Consider the following 19,001-nt stretch of genomic DNA (forward strand, 5'->3'; position numbering starts at 1 on the left):
TGCATATAATTTTCCTGGACCTGATTCAGTTTCTCAGTCAAGTTTATTAGATTCGGTAGCGTGACACACTAAGGCTGCATTATGTTTACTTACGTGAAATGAGTTTGCACCAACCACATGACAACATGGTTAAATTCAGTCAAGTGCTTAGAAACAAGGAGATTGAGCTCAGTAGTTGCCACAAACCAATAGGAGTCCAATATAGTAACACATCTATCAAAGAAATGGTAAAGTACAACATGAGTTGCTAATGGAAGGCAACTTCCAAGTAGACAGGATATGAGTTCTTGTAGAAATAGGGTTATGTGGAACTGGTTGTCTTAATTCTTAGAGTGAGCACTCCTAGGACTTACACTTATTTGTTAAAGGGAATTCCTGTAAAGTAGACTCATTGAAGCTATATAGAGTTTCAGCCTAAAGTAATTTTGTTATCAAAAAGGTGCCAAACATTTTATCCAAATAGAAAGCATATTCAGGGTTTGTTTGACCATTTGTTTGAGTCTAACCCAATATTATTTGGTTTTTATCTTTCTAATTTCTCTGTAAAGTAAATGTGAACAATCTGGCCCTGATATTCAGGGTCAGAAATTGACAGGCTCTTAAAGGAAAGTCCTTAGGACCTGTATTTTTCTGCTCCAAAAACTTGTTCTTAAAAATGCCACATCTTAACCAGATTTGATTTAAATTTCTAAAATCCACTTTTATTCCCTGTCCTGAATCAAAGCCAAAGACGCTGAAGAAAGAGGAATATGTGCTCTGGTTTTCTGCATCTTCAATACTGTGCCTGACTGAAATCAAAGGACTAAAATTTTGGCAAGCACAATGAAGACAGTCAGAATTTTGCCAGTACAACTGAAATGGTAATCTGGCCTAGTGGTGATGATTAATAAAAAGTGTTTACATATGATTTTTCCATCTTAATATGCCACTTCAATAGAATGTAATAGACATTTGTTTTGGACAATTTTGGTTTGAACTTAGAGTTTGAAGGGTCAACACTGAAACAAAATGCTTCAAATATTTTGATTTATCTCAAGTATAAGTCTTTTTAATTTCCTGAACCCCTCTCACAAACGTGACTTTTTGGCCAGTTTTTGTAATGAGGAAAGATAGTAGCCAAAAAGACTTTAATTTCCTGGTGATGCATAATGGGACATAAATAATAACTCCATGTTTTTGGTGCTACAGTAGTAATATATTACTCTCACTAGTAACACTTTTGAACTTGAAAGTTCACTGTGTGATGAAGCAATTGATGCGTGATTCCTCAGCAAGGAAGCAATGGATGTAGGACTCTATTGCCATGCTGTACTACCAGAAGGCAGCTATGGCTGTGGCATAGCATAGAATGGGATCTATTCTTGCCCTGAAAACCAATCATTGGCTGAACTTTCAGAACTGCAGAAAATCACCTCATCTCCTGCAAAATGACATGAGAGTGCTGAAGACGGGTAGTAAAACTAACATAATAGGCAGGAGTTTTAATGGGTGTGTGGCTGCAAAAGAGTGGGACAGCTTAACTCAGAGCAAATATAAACAAAAGCACAAAGGTACCTACTACCATGCAGGTAAGCTTTAGTGGAATGGGTAGAATGGTAGTGCTTTCCTCCTTGGTTTTGTGCTCAAGGAAGTTTGGCTTTACTGCATGTACAACAGGAATCCACCTTGGGAGGAAGAATTAGAAAAGGAAAACAGGATTTCTTCTGTAATGTCTGGTGGAATGGGGAGAAGAGCCAGTCTGTAGACAGTAACTATTTAAGGGACTATAAATTGTCGATCTCTTGAAGGGGAAACTAAATCAGAGAACAGACTGGCCAAACTAAATCCCCTGGTGACAGATTAAATGTGTGGTGGAACTGTGATAATCGATAATAAGATAATTAAAGCTACCACTGCTTTCATTCACATTTTTTATATGACTGACTTCTCTAAACTCAAGTGGCAAAAACCCTCCTCATTTTCCTTCCTCTTTGTGAAACTACTTCTTTTGAAACATTAACCATTAGGAAGTTCTTTATTATGAGGGTGGTGAGACACTGACACAGGTTGCCCAGAGAAGCTGTGGCTGCTCCATCCATGGCAGCGTTCAAGGCCAGGTTGGAAGGGGCTTGGAGGAACCTGGTCTAGTGGAAGGTGTCCCTGTCCATGGTAGGGGATTAGAACTGGATGAGCTTTAAGGTCCCTTCCAATCCAAACTGTCCCATGATTCTATTATTAAGTTTAAGTGTTATCAGTGCAGTATAGAACTCTGCTTGCACTGAGATCAGTCCAGTCAGGATCAGTGGGCAACTGAATCAGTGGGAACTAAAGGGTAGAACTGCTCACAGTCAGCTACCCAGAAGCCCTTACTACACCATGCAAGCCTGAAGATTACCAATGAGATAGGGGGTCCTTCAATCACCCAGATTAGAACAGGGTCATACCCTGTCTCTCATGTCTGGGAAGTATGGCACTGGGGCTTTGCTTAAAGCTTTGTGCTTGAAACCATACACTAACAGTACTTCAGTATCCAGCTCAACTCACTGTAGCAAATGTGAGTTCAGCAATGGTTTTGTATTTCCTCAGCCCTGGTAAATTCTGTCTACTCAGATATGGTAGTTATAGTCATGTTTGTAACCTCAGATTAGATTTCAAACTGTTTTTTTTTTCTCTAATTTTTGGGGGAGTTGTTACTTCAGAGCATGTTTTTCCATCTGTTCACTGTAAATTTACTTGCAGTCCTTCCCAAAATCTCCCCCCCAGAAAAGGCAAAATGGTACCTTATAGTGTGTGTTTGCCTGCACATTCTCCAGTATGTGCCATCTGTTGCTAAGTGCCTGAAGCAACAACGATAATGGCAGCAGCTTTGAAGCAAAACCATGCTTACTTGTGCCCTACTGTGGTTGATGCACAGAGCTCTGAGTTCAGTATCATGATAGCTGTTTGCTTCTAATGCCATGTGTGTATCTGTTGCAGCAGTTCAAAGGAGATTTGCAAATGTAAGTCAGTTTTGTGTGGATAATTAAACAGAAATTCTCACTGTAAACGTTACATATGCAAGTGTGAGAACTCAAATCTAGAACTGTGTGGTTAGATGGCACATATCCCAAAACTATTAACTTTTGGGGAAGAGGAGTTTGTTAAAGGGGAAAATATTTGTCTTATACAGACAGCTTTGAAAAGGTATTGTCAATTCACCATATTTCAAAGAAAGTGTTAGAGCTCTATACTGACAGCCACATCTAAAAATACTGAGACAGATATGTATGAACTTCTGATGGAAGGGAACTGTGATAGCTGCCACACTGCAGGGTTTGCTTCTGCATCTCCTTTAGACTTTGAATTTCTGTGTGCCTGCCATCTTTTTTTCTGTGGGATGCACGCAGGTGCCAGTAGCCTGGATGAGCTGAGCCTAGCTTATTCTTCACCCTCACTGGAAATGGTCACTCATGTGTCCAGCTCAGTCTGCCTTGAGTGCCATGGTTCATGGTTCACGGACTGCCATGCTTCTGGCATGCAAATCAGTTGTTTTAACTAATAGCATGCTGTGCTGCAATCTGCTGTATAATTACACACTTAATTAGATTCACAGTTTGTTACCTGTGTCACACTGTGACAGGGCTTGTTGCTCTTTAGGGGAAAAAAAAAAATCTGGTTATAACTTAGAAAAGCATCATGAGGGTTGTTTTTTCTCCCTGAAGGTGTGAGTTCCTTTTAGAAGAACCTACGGATTAAAGCTCAAGTAGTCACTGTTTATTAAATGTCTGTGGTTAACACCCCCCAGTTAAAAGTATGCCTTTGGACTTACAAAGAAAAAGCTCTGAGTACAAGATGATGATGGCGGCATGTACACTTACTGATGTGGGATTAGGCAAAGGGAGGAAATTTCAATGTGTGAGTTTTGGGGTAGCTGCCTGGTTGCACAATCTTACAATACACCATGGGATAGCTTGTATCTTGAGGGCTCAGTTGCCTTCTACTTCACATGGGATAAATATGCAGTTCCTTGCTATTTTACAGTATACCTCACTTCAAAGTACTTCCTTATATACCTTAAATCTGCCTTAAAACTGCACGTGCAATGAGAACTGCTTGTGTAAGTGAACATTTAATAGTCTTAATTTAACTTTGTTCTTCTAAAGCTATAGTATGTTTTGGAATGGAAGTATTGATTCCTGAAACTTTATAGTTATTTTCACTGGTACTTGTTGGATGGCCTTTAAAGCCTTATGGAAGGAGTGCAAAAGAAGGCAAGGCTCTCTAGAACAAGGAAACAAGTTCAACTTGTTGCCCTAGTTCAACATTGAACTTGTTGCCCTAGTTCAACATTGAACATGTTGCCCTAGTTCATTTGCTTTGTACTGGCAGCTGCTTCTACTGGTAGAGGTTCAAGGAAGTGAAGGCAATATGAATGTTCATTGTCATTATTTGCCTGGTAATATTAGACAAAAGATAAACTATTACTTTCATAATTTGTCAGTCTCCCAGTGACTGAAATTCAAATAAATCTATGTTCATGGAGGAAGTTGGTGATTGTCTGGTAAATATGAAAATACATGATTATCTAAAGAAAATGAATCACCAAATCAAGATATTTGCTTTGAATATACATCTGTTCACATAAAAAAAAACAGTGTAGCAGTTTCAGATAAGCAATACGCAGTTGTTAGCAGCCATGATTCAGAGACTGCATATTGGCAGACTTCCTGAGGGATGCCTGGCTTGGCCTAGCCCTGCTGTATGCATCAGACAGGTGGGTTGCAGTGAGATTATAAAATTAATCAATATTAATTTTATTTGCTCTGGGGGAGGACTGCAAAGATCCAAGGGAATCTGGGAGGTAACTCCCAAATTGGGAGTTACCAAACTGGGAGGTAACCCTCGTGCCACCACCCCCCAGTGATTGGGAAGATACTGAGCTGAAATTATTCTGCAAGTTGGATATTTTGACCTATTGATGGACTAGAAGAGAAGAACATGCTTAGTTTGCTGTGATTTACACCTAGCAGGCTCATAGCATGCATTCTTGAATGTGGGGGATGGTAGAATTAGATGTGCTACACAGCAGCTTCCCATTCATTATCCCAGCCCTGAAATACTGAGATCTTGCAATGTGATTGTCACAGTTTTATCCAATTCACCTGCAAGTCCCAAGAGCTCAGTACATTACCAGAAGAGTGTGTAAGGTGAACTGAAGGGAGCCAAGCTTAACATTTCATGAAGAAAGAAGGCACTGTGCAGGGGTGAAACATCATCTGTAGGTGGCTTGCTTGGCTACCCACTGGCATGTGTATGTTCATGAAGAAAAAGAAGCCGGTCCATATTCATAGCTTGCCTTTGCCTTCCACTGTCCCCAGCCATCCCATCCTCAAGGCCTCAGCAGACATTGTCCTACCAATTCTTTTACTTAATAAAATTGGGTGTTTCCAAAAGCATGATGCTGTAATGAGCAGTATTTCGAGGACAGTGTCGAACTGTTCAGAGTTTTAAACATATAAGAAACATAAACCAATTTTTCTCACTGTAAGGGAAGAATCCTTCACAGCATCTTGTAGTGCAAATATGGCAGACTGCATTTGTACAGACCCTGCCATGGTACTGCAAAGATTAAGTATTGCATGTTTCACCAAGAAACATCAGTACTTAAGAGTGTATGCTGTTAACTGCGCGGCTGCTCAACCTGAGTGTGTCAGGAAAGGATGATCTACAAATGAAGGAATGAGCAAAACTGAAGAAAATGAGGATGATCTCACTGAAGGAATGAGCAAAACTGGAAACAATGGAAGGGAGAAAGAATTTAGCTGACAGACAGGGATCTGTGTCAAAGCATCTCTTAAATGAAACTGAGCAGTGGCTGCCATTACGTATGGGGATTGGCCCTATCTGTTGAGACTCTTGGGTTAAGAGACTTCACTAAGCATAAAAGTGAATGAGGGAAGATGGAGCTGCAAGCAGAACTACAAAAGGGTTGTCATAGAAAAGGCAGAATTTGTTATTAGAAGCCTGTTTAACCCATGTTGACCCTTGATTTTCTGGTAACTTTATTTTGAGAGGCTAAGTACACATGGGCCTGGTGCTACTGGTACCACTTGTCTAACAGACAACAATTATTTAATTTCCCTTCCCCTTTTTGGGAATACACAAGTTATTTTGAAAGAAGTAAAACGGTTGCTTATTTAAAAAGTAAATATACCTACGGGAGGAAAACAAATTTTCACTCAGTCCCTGCAATTTTCCTTGTTTCCTGAAGTCAGGCTGTATGTGACTTTACAGCTGATATAACCTAGAGGAACAGAGGTGTTGCAGTGAAAAGCCTTCCATTTCTGTGAAAGCAGACAGTCAGCTAGAGAACAAGAGAGAGCTGTGCCTCAGTTGAAGGTTTCACCTACCAGAAGCAAGACAAAAGAGAGGATGCTTGCCACACAGAAAACTTCAGTCTGGTTTATACCTCTTAAGTGTTAAGGAGTCAGCCTACTGTTAAATTGAACAATGTTTCTGCATGCCAATATTGATTGAAATAACTGTTTATTTTTGTATTTACAATCTTCTATACTTTTAACTTAGATCACTTTTTATTTATTTATACATCACTATGCTGAAACAGATTGAAATCCACATCCATGCTAATCTTTTTCAGGCTCTTCATGCTTTAATTGTGGGACTTTATTATTTGGTCATGATCTGCTTTCAGTTGAGGGTCCTTTCTGTTTGTATGCTTTTGATTAAATTCTGGTTAACACCATTTGTTTTAGAAACCATTAGGAAGAATATTGAGGGAGGAAAAAAGTAAGAAAAATAGAAAATAATATTCATCAACAGTGACAACAAAAAATATTGTTAGAGGTAGTGGACAAAGTGGAAAAGACCAGCTGTCCTCTGTGACATATCTAGGCTGCTTTTAATTAGTTTAGACACTGTCTTAGATACAATTGGTGGTGGGCAGAAAATAGTTATTCTTCACTTCAAGACGCTGTAGGGTTTTTCCCAACAGGAAAGGGGAATTAGAAGGTAAAAATGACAAAAAGAATTATTGCAAGCTTGGCATTTAAAGATTTTCTGCAAAGGAAAAACTTGAAAAATATTGTGCCATTCGTTCAAAATGTTTCACTCTAAATTTAATGTAAAACAAATAAAACTCTTAAAAACTTCAAAATAAGGTGAAACATTTTGACCCTATATATCAAATCAGACATTTTCAATTCACTGGAATTCTCTTCTCTTTTTCTCCTAAAAAAAGAAGGCAAAAATGGGTGGATGAAAGAAGTCCTCTCATTTCAATATACTTTCAGATCAGAAGTTTTTGTTTTAATAAAACCCCAAATTCAAAGCCAACACCTTTGATAAAGTTTTTCCAACCAGCTCAAGTGAAAAACATAATATTACCTTGGGGTAAACAATCAAAACTTGCTTAAGTGTGGTACAGTAAATGCCAGACTATAATTTTTATGACACCTCTATTTTTTTGGTGTTTATTATCCCTTCTGAATTCTTGCTAGAATTCCAGTTCTGATGCCTAGGGTAGTATTCATCCGTATGTATGACTGCAGATCTTGTGCTGCTGTACAGACAAAAGTACAACATTAGCGTTTTTAGCAAAAAAACATTCCTAAGGAAGCTTTTTAATCATTAATCGCATCCATTTCCATGGCAGCACTGAGCTAATTGTTAAATTTTTTAGCTACTGGCTTCATCAACAAATGTCTAGAGAAATACCTTTAAGATTAATTTCACCAAGTGGACTGCTTATCCATCTCTAAGTCCTTTAGTTCTTTACCCCATTCTCTTTTCCATATAATTCCATGTAATTATTCCCATGACTCTCCCTACATTAAAAAGGAAAATAAGTCATTCTGTGAGAACTGTAAAAAGCTGCTGAAGTTGCTGAAGTTGACAAGAGCTTTAATTTTCTGTTGCTACTATATTAAAGTGGGAAATTATATAAATACATGAAAAATATATATAAAAATATAGCTGTCTAAAAATGGGAAACTGGGGCTTGGAGGGTTGTGATGAGTTTTATTTAGCTTGAAAACTGACAATTTTTATTTGTCTAGGATGTGACGGTATGAAATTCCACTGACACACAAAGCATGTGTTTTTCTGGCTACTCAGGCAAGAAGGTAATGAAAATTCTGCCATGCTCATTCACTCTACCTAGGATGATATTAGACAACAACATTTTTTGTCATCTTTCACTGATCATATTTTGTGAACGAAAATTCTTTTGACTTGCTAGAGCAATAGAATGAGCAAGAGTATAAATGATACTGTAATGTAAGTACAAAGAAAGTTCAATAGACCTAATAGAACATATTACAAGACTATATCCCATGATGGGGAAACTCTACATGTACTCTACCTAGTTAGTTAAGGAATAGGACAATCAAATGACACGTTGATAATGAGGGTGTTAAATATGAATGTTGATTCTGCAAACTGACGATTTGATGAACTGTTGCTTGTTTCTTTCAAGTTAGGGTTTTGTGTGTAAAAGAACTTGTTTGTGTGCTTTTTAATGCACTTTAACATTGACTTATAATGTTAATTATAGTTGTGACTCTGGCTCAGGACAATTTAAACACATTTCCCAACAGTAACCACAATGTTTAAAGGCATAAACTTGAGAACTCAAGAAACAGAAGCTGTTTGGGTTTCTTTAATGTTTACAGACTATAAAGTCTGTTTTCTCAGTGAGTGTCCTGACAAAGCCCTTCCTGATGCATGAACTTAATTACAATGGAAACCTTTAAGCATGTATCAGACTGAGCTGGAGATGCCCATGGGTCCATATGCAATTGGAAAGAATGATGGAGCATGTAGATGCTTGCATTAATGTGCGGGTGGAATGTGCATCTGTCAGTCTTGTTCCTGAAAAATTTCTATCTCTTTGACGTTTTTTCTTTCTTTTGTTGCAAAGTATTACTTTAATTTCCCATGCAAATTTGTGTCCAGCAGTCCCACTTTCAGACAGCTCTTTTCAAACCTACATTTATATCTCAGCAATTTGGCTTTAATTGAACAAAAATTAAAATATTTCTAAACAGACTTTTAAGTTCTGTCTACCCAGAGTCATTAGGGAGCAGGTCTCTTGATTTTACTAGGAACCATGTAACAGTTTTTCCCAGCTCTTTGGCTAATACCAGATCGTGCAATAAAATTATAAACTTTTGTTCAAGTAAAGAAATGAGGTGAAATGCTAGAGAGGATGATGCTAGTGTGAATTAAAGGTTCACAGATTTAATTCCACAAGGAAAATGAGTCAAGATATACCTTTAAACCAGAAGGAAAATGAGTCCAGATAAATAAAACTTTGAAGCACTCTAGAATTGCCTAAACTAATCTTCAGGTTTACCTCTTTGTGGAGTCTGACTTGTGGCTTATGAAACTCCAGGCTTAACCCTCAGCTGCTTAACTTTTTGATCCCTTTCTGTAGTTCTCAGTTACTGTAAGCACTAGAGTATTGTAAATAAATCCCCTTTTGGTGGTCTGCCTTTGGTGGGTCTTCTGATTTTCTTGTGGTTTGACTCATAAGATCCCAACGTGGAAGCTGACACCTGTGATGGAGAAAGGGGCTGCTTTAGTGCATTGTAGATGGAAAGACAGATTAAGCTGGGGCTTTGACCAATGCAGGAATCTCAAGCTGCAGCTGGCAGTGTGTAATATCACAACCGTTCACCTTTGGGCAGTATGGCAACCATGGCTAGTTTGCAGACCACAAAGCTGCTCACTCATTGTGGCTTTCATGGGGCAGAAAAGAGGCAGTGACACTTCTTCACTGTGTATCAAATATGGGTGTAGCTCTGGAGAGGAAGAAGTGGAGACATTTCTTTGACTTTACACACCTTTGGCTTGTAGAACTTGCCAGACATTTGTTGGACCTTTGATCAGTTGCTCTCATGATTCATACAACTATCCCTAATGCAATTACACCATTCAGTTTATACAGCTGAAAAAATAAGGTCTATTCAGCGAGGCCTGTTGCAGTTGTTCCCGGAAACAAAAGTAAAACTTTCAAATTGTAATTGCTAGTTATAATACAACTCTTAATCACTGGAGACCAGGGCACATTTCACCTTGCCAGGAGGTTAAGTAAAGCACAGTGTTTGATGTTCCCTGGTCTACAGCAGTGCTGCTGAGTTTAATGAGATTTACCCACTTTCATTAAAAGTGCAGCCATTTAATCCTAAAATCCTTTCAGAGCATTAAGTATCTTCTTGTAGCTATTTATTTTATCAGTTTGCTTCAGCAACTGCTCCTTTCATCGCTCAGCCTCTGACTTGTCTATCCAGACTTTCCGAAGTTGTCCTTCATGCTGCTCTAGGATGCCTGCTGATTCAGAAAGCACCTTGTTTATTTTGTTGCTCTTGATCTCTGTAAGAGCTTTGATGTTGCTCTCATCATGCAATGGACCATGCCTTGTTCCTGCACTGTTCTGTGACAGTATCCCCAGCAGCTTCCTAAAAGCCTCCGTACCCTGACTGTTCAAACCACCACGGTCTTGTGATACACTAAGGGGCATCTAAAAAGCAGCCTGTTATGAAAGGAAACATTGAGACTGATTGGCCTTTCCATCCTTTTTCAGGTTGTATCCCCAGAGCCACCTGACTTCACTGGCAGACATTTCGTGCTACAGTGTGTCTGAGACCAGCTCTGCTGCTCCCAGAAGTTCTGTGCCCCTGATAGGATCCCATTATTTTCTATCTTGCCCTGCTTTGTGCTGCCACATCACCAGCATGGAATTCAAAGAATCACAAAATAGCTGAGTTTGAAAGTGACTTTGGAGATTGTCCAGCTCAGTCCTCCTCAAAGCAGCTTCATGTACATCAGGTTGTCCAGGACCATGTTCAGTTGGGTTTTGAGTATTTCTAGTGATGGAGACTCCACAAACTCTTTGGGCAATCTGTCTCAGTGTTTGCCCACCCTCATAGTGAGGAAGCTTTTTCTTACCTTCAGATAGAATTTGATCCCTTTGTCTCTTGTCCTCATGTGCCATCACTAAGAAAAGTCTGGCTCCATCTTCTTCCCGTCCTTCTACTATTTATACACAGTGATCAGACACCCCAGGCTGGGCTGTCCCTTAACCATCTTCATGGCATTGTGTTCTGCTTTCTCCATTAAGTCTATTCCTCTCTTGTATGGGGGAGCCAGAGCACAGCAGATATGTTTTCACCACTTCTGCAACAGGAGGTGCTTTTTTTCTGTGATCCCAGTAAGAAAGGCACTTAGACTTCATAAAGTATAATTTAAAACACTATTTATTAGAGCTATTGTTACAGAGAAATTATAGGTAATCTTAAGTCCCTTCAGATGCTAGTCCCAAGTTGCACAGCATCAAATGGGTTTCCATCCATAGAAATGGTTGCCCCATTTTAGTCATTAGAGTTACTATAGGATTTTCTTAAAAGAAGAGAACTCTATTCAGCATTTCCATGATCAAACAAAAGGGATGTTTGCGCAAGAATTTCTTCTCGCACTTTTAGATAAAGGAAAGGCCAGGCAGGTGGTGTAATCACCAGTGCCAAGTGAAAGCTGCCTGCAGGCTTCTCTGTTTGCCTGAGCCAGCTGACATCATCCTGAGGCCAATGGGTTTGTGTAGCATGACATGACCAGAAGGGCTGCATGTGGAACACAGTGGAGCATAGACCTGTCTTCTCAGGCAAACAGATATGTGGATTACTCACTCCTCCCTGTTCAGAGCTTTCCTGGTCAGGATCTCTACACCAGTGATGAGTAGGGAGGAAGGATGGGCTCCATGCACTCCCATGGTCTCACATAAAAGGCACCTCCTCCTCATATTCCTGTCCTTCCAAAAGAGTCTGGGTTCTCCTTTTGCAGCACTTCAGTTCTGTGAGCTATCCCACATCTCTGTGATATCAATAAGACTATAGTACAGTAATTGTACACAGACTTCTAATTCCTCCTTCTGTGCCTTGTGGTGTGTTCATTGGTGTACTGGCACATCAGAGAGGTACCCTGGCATGCTGGTTTCCCAGAAAAGGTATGGGAGCTTTCCACATAATGCTGTTCCATAGACATTTCCTTATTTTATCTGCATATGCCTGAAGTGACCCTGCTTCAGCCCTGTTTTGTTGGTTACCAGATCCCTTCTGTTCACATCCCAGACTCTTTGCTTGCTAACCCTATCCACCACTTTACTTGATTGTTGTCCCTCCTTCATCATTCTTATTTTAAAGCTCTTCTCATCAGGTTGGACAGTCTATTGGCAAAGATATTTTTCCCCACTTGGTCACACGGATCTTGTCCTTTCCAAGTTATCATCAGTCTTCAAGAGAGCATCCCATGGTCATAGAAGTCAGAACCTTGTTGCCAGCACTAGCTGTGCAAACAGTTGGTGACCTGCAGGATCCATTTACTCCCCCTCAAGCTCTTCCATCTCACTGGCAGGATCAAGGAAGACAAGAGCTGGGCCCCGACGACCTTGATCCTTACCCTCTGAGCCATACAGTCACACTTGATAAGCTTCAGGTCTCCCTCAGCATCATCGGTGCTCACATGGATGGCAGGGAGGTTAATAGGCTGAAGATTGAACAAGCTCGGCAGACTCTCTACGATAAGCAGGGTTTTAGCTCCTTCTCAGGAACTACTCGTACTTCTTAAATGTTGTTATTTCTCAGTCTTTTGGGTTGTTTAACTTGATGTGAAGAGTAGCCTTTGTGTTCTCTAGTCAAAGAAATAATTGTTCAAGTCCACAGAAAACCTGCTTCTGGAAATAATATCCTATTATATTTGTACTACCTCTCTGATATTTCACACTCAACACACTTACACAGGTAATATAATATCAATATTATGCTGACCTGGGATGTGTCTAGCTGCAGGTGCTACTATGTGTTTACATAATGTGTACACAATCTTGGTTAATTGAGATCAGTGGTAATGTACAAAATCTCTTGCATTTTGTGTTCAAACTACCATCCTATGTAGACTGCTAACTAAATGTCGCACTCATACTAAATATTTGCTTATTAAGGAGAACTATGTTAATCTACAGTTAGATTGAATAACGACTTCACTTGCTTCCCATTATGTTTTCAGTCAAAATGCAGCAGTTCTGGTAAAGGGCCTGGCTTACCTCTGTTTAGCTCCTTTAGTGTTGGAATGGAAGGTTACAGGCTTTTTAGAAGTGATAGGGCATGCAGGCGGGGAGGGGGAGTTGCCCTTTATGTTAGGGATAGGCTGGAGAGTATGGAACTCTGTCTGGGGACAGGTGATCAGGTAACAGAGAGTTTGTGGGTCAGGGTTAAGGGGAAAACAGTGATGGGACACATTACTGTGGGGATATGTTACAGACTGCCTGATCAAGAGGAACCTGTGGATGAAGAACTCTACAGACAAATAGGAAAAGCCTCACACTCGCAGGCCCTTGTTCTCATGGGGGACTTCAACCACCCTGACATCTGTTGGGGCAACAGTACGGCCCAGCACAAGCAATCCAGGAGGTTTCTTGATTGTGTGGAAGACAACTTCCTTCTGCAAGCAATAAAGGAGCCAACGAGGAGAGGTGCCCTGCTTGACTTCTTTGCCTTGGTCTTCACTGGCAAAGGCTCTGATCGCACCACCCAGGTCTTGGAAGGCGGATGCAGGGACTGTGAGAATGAAGATCCTAGTCCCACTGTACGAGAGGATCAGGTTTGAGAACATCTTAAGAAACTGAATGTACACAAGTCCATGGGACCTGATGAAATCCATCTGAGGGTCCTGAAGGAGCTGGCGAATGAAGTTGCAAAGCCACTGTCCATCATATTTGAAAAATCATGGCAGTCAGGTGAAGTTCCTGATGACTGGAAAAAAGGAAATATAACCCCCATTTTCAAGAAGGGGAAAATGGATGACCTGGGGAATTACAGACCAGTCAGTCTCACCTCTGTGCCTGGCAAAATCTGGGAGCAGACTCTCCTGGAAGGCATGCTAGGGCACATGAAAAGCAGCAAGGTGCTTGGTGACAGCCAGCATGGCTTCACTAGGGGGAAATCCTGCCTGACCAATTTGGTGGCCTTCTATGATGGGGCTATGGAACTGATGGACAGGGGTGGAGCAGTTGATGTCATCTACCTGGACTTGTGCAAAGCGTTCAACACTGTCCCACATGACATCCTTGTCTCTAAATTGGAGTGTCATCAATTTGACAGGTGGACCACTCAGTGGATAAAGAACTGGCTGCATGGTCACACACAAAGAGTTGTGGTCAACGGTTCAATGTCCAGCTGGAGACCAGTAATGAGTGGTGTCCCTCAGGAATCGGCATTGGGACTGATCTTGTTCAACATCTTTGTTGTGACATGGACAGTGGGATTGGGAGCACCCTCAGCAAGTTTGCCGATGACACCAAGCTGTGTGGTTCAGTTGATACACTGGAGGGAAGGAATGCCATCCAGAGGGACCTTGACAGGCTTGTGAGGTGGGCTGATGCCAACCTCATGAAGTTTAACCATGACAAGTGCAAGGTCCTACACCTGGGTGGGAGCAACCCCAGGCACAGCTACAGGTTGGGCAGAGAAGAGATTCAGAGCAGCCCTGCAGAGACAGACTTGGGGGTGTTGGTCAATGAGAAAATGAACATGAGCCAGCTTCAGTGTGTGCTTACAGCCCAGAAAGCAACTGTATCCTGGGCTGCTTCAAAAGGAGAGTGACCAGCAGGTCAAAGGAGGTGATCCTGCCCCTCTACTCTGCTCTCGTGAGACCTCACTTGGAGTATTGTGTGCAGTTCTGGTGTCCTCAACATAAAAAGGACATGGAACTGTTGGAACAAGTCCAGAGGAGGCCACGAGGATGATCAGGGAACTGGAGCACCTCCCATATGAAGACAGGCTGAGAAAGTTGGGGCTGTTCAGCCTGGAGAAGAGAAGGCTGTGTGGAGACCTCTTAGCAGCCTTCCGGTATCTGAAGGGGGCCTACATGGATGCTGATGAGGGGCTCTTCATTAGGGACTGTAGTGATAGAACAAGGAGTAACAGGTTGAAACTTAAACAGCAGAGGTTTAGATTGGATATAAGGAAGAAATTCTTTCCTGTTAGGGTGGTGAGGCACTGGAATGGGTTGCCCAGGGAGGTTGTCCCTGGCAGTGTTCAAGGCCAGACTGGATGAAGCCTTGGGTGATATGGTTTAGTGTGAAGTGTCCCTGCCCATTAGCAGGGGGGTTGGAACGAGATGATCTTGAGGTCCTTTCCAACCCTAGCTATTCTATGATTCTATGATTCTGTATCTGTATGCCCAGTATTGAGAAGTCTCTTAAATACTGCAGTTGAAGAAACAGACAAGCTCTGCATCAAAAATAGGTCCTCTGACCCACACTCCTGGAAGTCTGTTCCAGAACTTCATAGTTGTGTTCGTTACAAACTTCTCCCAAATTTTCATCTTACATCCTTCTTTGGGGAGTATAAATAAACAGACCATATGCTCTTCTGCCAATACTGTCTTTTAGTTTATAGTTCCTCCTCCTTTGTGTTTTCTCTCCTGGAAAAATAAAGAAGCAATCATATCCCCTTTTCAACTGCATTTTTTTTAGGCTAAATAAATAAAGGAAGAATTTTTTAGAAGTTTCTTTTCATATGTTCTCCTTCGGGGATCATCCTACTTGTGGTTACATCTGTTGCAGTTATAATGAATCCTCCTTAACACTGGGATTAGGTTGATATACACACTATTGCAAAGGAAGACTCATCAATACCTAAGGCAAAGTAACTTGCATTTTACTCGTTGATGGAAATACCTTTCTTGATGTATTTTCAGACTTTCTTGACTGCTTTCATAGTCTTGTGTTACTGATGTCATGTAATCATGCTGTAATTAAGCACTATGTGGAGTCTTAATTCTTTTCCTGTCCATGAACACATAGTAGAGAGGACAAATTTGCATTGTTCTCTAAATATATGCTGTTATATCTAACTTATTTAATTTCATTTCTGTAATTCTAGTCCTCTGGTTCACACAATTTTTCTATTGATTTCCAAATTTTTCTGAAGAAGCCTGTTTAATGAACTAAAGTTGTGGCTCTTCATTATCATAGCCAAACAAGCAGTCGCTCTATAAGTGACAGTTTCTGCTTTCCACTCCAGATTTTTTTCTGGCAATGAGAAAAAAAATGCAGCATAAAGCAACAAGATCCCTTTGTCCTCTTCACCTAAAGAAACAAAGTTCTACCCAAGACATTGTCTGTAAAAAAGCTGAAAAGGTACATTAAGTGCTTAAAGAAGAAAAAGGGCAGGAAAAGGTTTAGCTTCGTTTGAAGTGGGAATGTTGGGTGGTCATCAGCTTCGAAAATAAGGGGATGGGGCAGGAAAGTGAGAGAATGTACAACTCTACCTGTGCCAGTTTTGGAATATAAGGAGACTTTGTTTCTGCTAGGTTAAATGAAATGCCTATTGAGTCGACAGGCAAGGACATTACAATTGATTGTTGATAGGGCTGAGAAACTGTAGAAGGAATTATTGATTTTTGCAATATTAGTTTTTACCTATGTAAACACTTGAGCCTGCAGCATTCCTGCCTGTTAGTCCTGCGCCAGTGTATATAGAGTTTCTTGAGGGACAGAAAGTTGACCTTAGTAGAAGAAATAGCAAGAAAGCTACCTTATTATTTTCCAAGGAACCATGCTTTCACAGGAAAATATTGGCTTTGAAAATACAGCACCTGATGGCATACTGCTTTCAGAAAACTTCTGCAAAAACATGAGCAGAAGTTGGCCTCAATTCTACCCAGTCCCAAGGCTTGGGGTTCTCTGGGTCCTACAGCCCATAGCTCTAGGGCAAATTTTATGGCCTATCTCAAAAGGAAAGGTGGAGGGTTTCCTCATTACTTACTGGCAACTATACACAGCTTGACCTCTAGAAGGTTCTGGATCAGTTCTTGATGGTACCAAAAATCTGTGCTGTGTTTGAGCATGTGAGGCACTTCAGAGATAGGTAAAGCTCAGGATTCACTGAAATATTTAATTTCAAAATTAAAAATTCCACACAAAACATCAACATTTCCCAGACGGAGGATTTTGGGTTGTGAAAAACTGCAGTGAAGAAATCTGCTCCCTACATACTTCACTTATCATATGCTTCAAAAAGCTCTCCCTTATTTCTTCCGTTATTGACACAACTTCCATTATTGGTACCACTGCCACTCACTCCTCCTTTCTGCAGGGTCATCTAACATTGCCACTGGAGGGAGACGGTGAAGAGCTGTGTCCTCTCAGATGGATGCTGCATAGATGAGGGACCATCCTCAAGCCAGCTCTCAGTGGTGAAAGATCCCACGGAAAAAGAAGGTAAATCTATTCCTTAGCACTAACAGGTACCACAAGTAGGCACAGAGTGACGTGTCAAGTTGCCAAAAGGGGCATAAATGTTAGGAGGTCACTGTAAGTTGAAGTGAACATCAGGCAAGAGTTTAGATAGGTTGGCCAAGTGCTGGTGGAGTTAACACAAAGCAAAACACTTAAATATTTGCAAGACTTAACAAAACATTCAGATAATGGAGGCTTTGATGCTTTGCATCTGTGGCAGTTTTGCATTGCCTAAACCCTTGGGTAACCTGGAGATTTCTCTTTTTCTTCCTTGAATGGTTCCCTTGTGTTCTTGGCAGCTTTAAAATTGATATTATCAGCCATATGAAACAATGCAAATAAAAACCCTTCAAAAGGCAGTTCTCAGGTTGCACATTCTACCTATGATACAGATCTTTGGCTGATGATGTGTTAGCAGAACAACAGAAAATATGTATTTCATTGCATCAAAATATTCTGCAGGCCCATAATCACAACCTGTTTGAAGTTCTAGCAGCTTCTAATGAGCATGATTAGCTCACAAGGTTGACATAAGGTTGCCTGAAGTTTTGTAGCTGTGCCCTTACCAGGGAGGGCTGAGCATCCTTTCAGCTGGTCAGAGGGAGAGACCTATATGAAAGTCAGGTTTAGAGCACAGCCAACAGACAAGCTGCTTTAAAAGATGGCAAGAAGAAGTCATCATCTGAGTTCAGATCAGCTTTAATGCTTTCAGGTATGGTGATGATGTGCCACAGGGCCCTTTCCCTAGTAGGTGATGGAGCAGCTGCTCCTGCCAGGGCAGAGGCCTCTATCGAGATGGAGGTTTGGATGGTGAATGCAGCCCTGCAAGTCCCAGGCTGCAGGGAGTGCCTGCAGCTTCTCTGAGACTGGGAGAGATAGACTTCTGTACTGCAGGAACTGTTGCTGTTGTTGAAGAGCTGTGTCACCAAGTAGAGGAGGGATAGGCGGAAATCAGCAGGTTGTGAGGCATCAGAAAGGATGACAGAGAAAGAGAGATAACAAGGAGCATGAGGGTACTGTGTGTCAACAAGTTGCAGGACTGAAGTCAGTGACAGGGTTTTGGTTTGGCCCTTGAGACCCTGTTTGAGGATCAACATCTACTCGGGAAAGACAGGATCCACTGCACTAAGTGGGACAAGGGCTGAGTTGGAAAGAAAGTCTTAAATTTGGAATTATGTGGGAGGGATGGTTAACAGCAGCCCTGTGAGAGAGCGTTCACGAGGGATGATGAGCAAAGGGGCTGGGGTGATGTGTGCAAAATGGAATGCAAAATACACAGATCAAGGTTTAAGTGAGGTCACTCCACCATTTGCATGTAAACAAGGAAGTTTCCACAGACACTATTGAAGCAGGGGGTAAGGGAAACAGACCATTTTGGGGGAAATGACATGCTGGGGTGTCCCTCTGAAGTGCATGTGCACCCATATAGAGAGATAAGGAAAAGACAAGATGGGATAGAGATGTGTGTACATCAGGAGTCTTTGGTGCTTTTACAGGTCAGCAATTAGGATGCAGTGTGCAGATACTTTTCAGTATGCAAGTAAGTCATGGTCTTAGCAGAGATGAAAAGCATCTTTAAAAATCAATTATAAAATGAGTAAGGCAGTTACTCTGCATGTTTATGGGACTAAGACAAATGATATTGATGTACATTTTGGTGATAACAACACACAGAAATGGCTGGTGACTATGCTTAGGCTAGAAGTGTCATAGAATCATAGAACTGTTT

Source organism: Melopsittacus undulatus, chromosome 5 (genome assembly GCF_012275295.1).
Source record: "Melopsittacus undulatus isolate bMelUnd1 chromosome 5, bMelUnd1.mat.Z, whole genome shotgun sequence".
Classification (NCBI taxonomy): domain Eukaryota; kingdom Metazoa; phylum Chordata; class Aves; order Psittaciformes; family Psittaculidae; genus Melopsittacus; species Melopsittacus undulatus.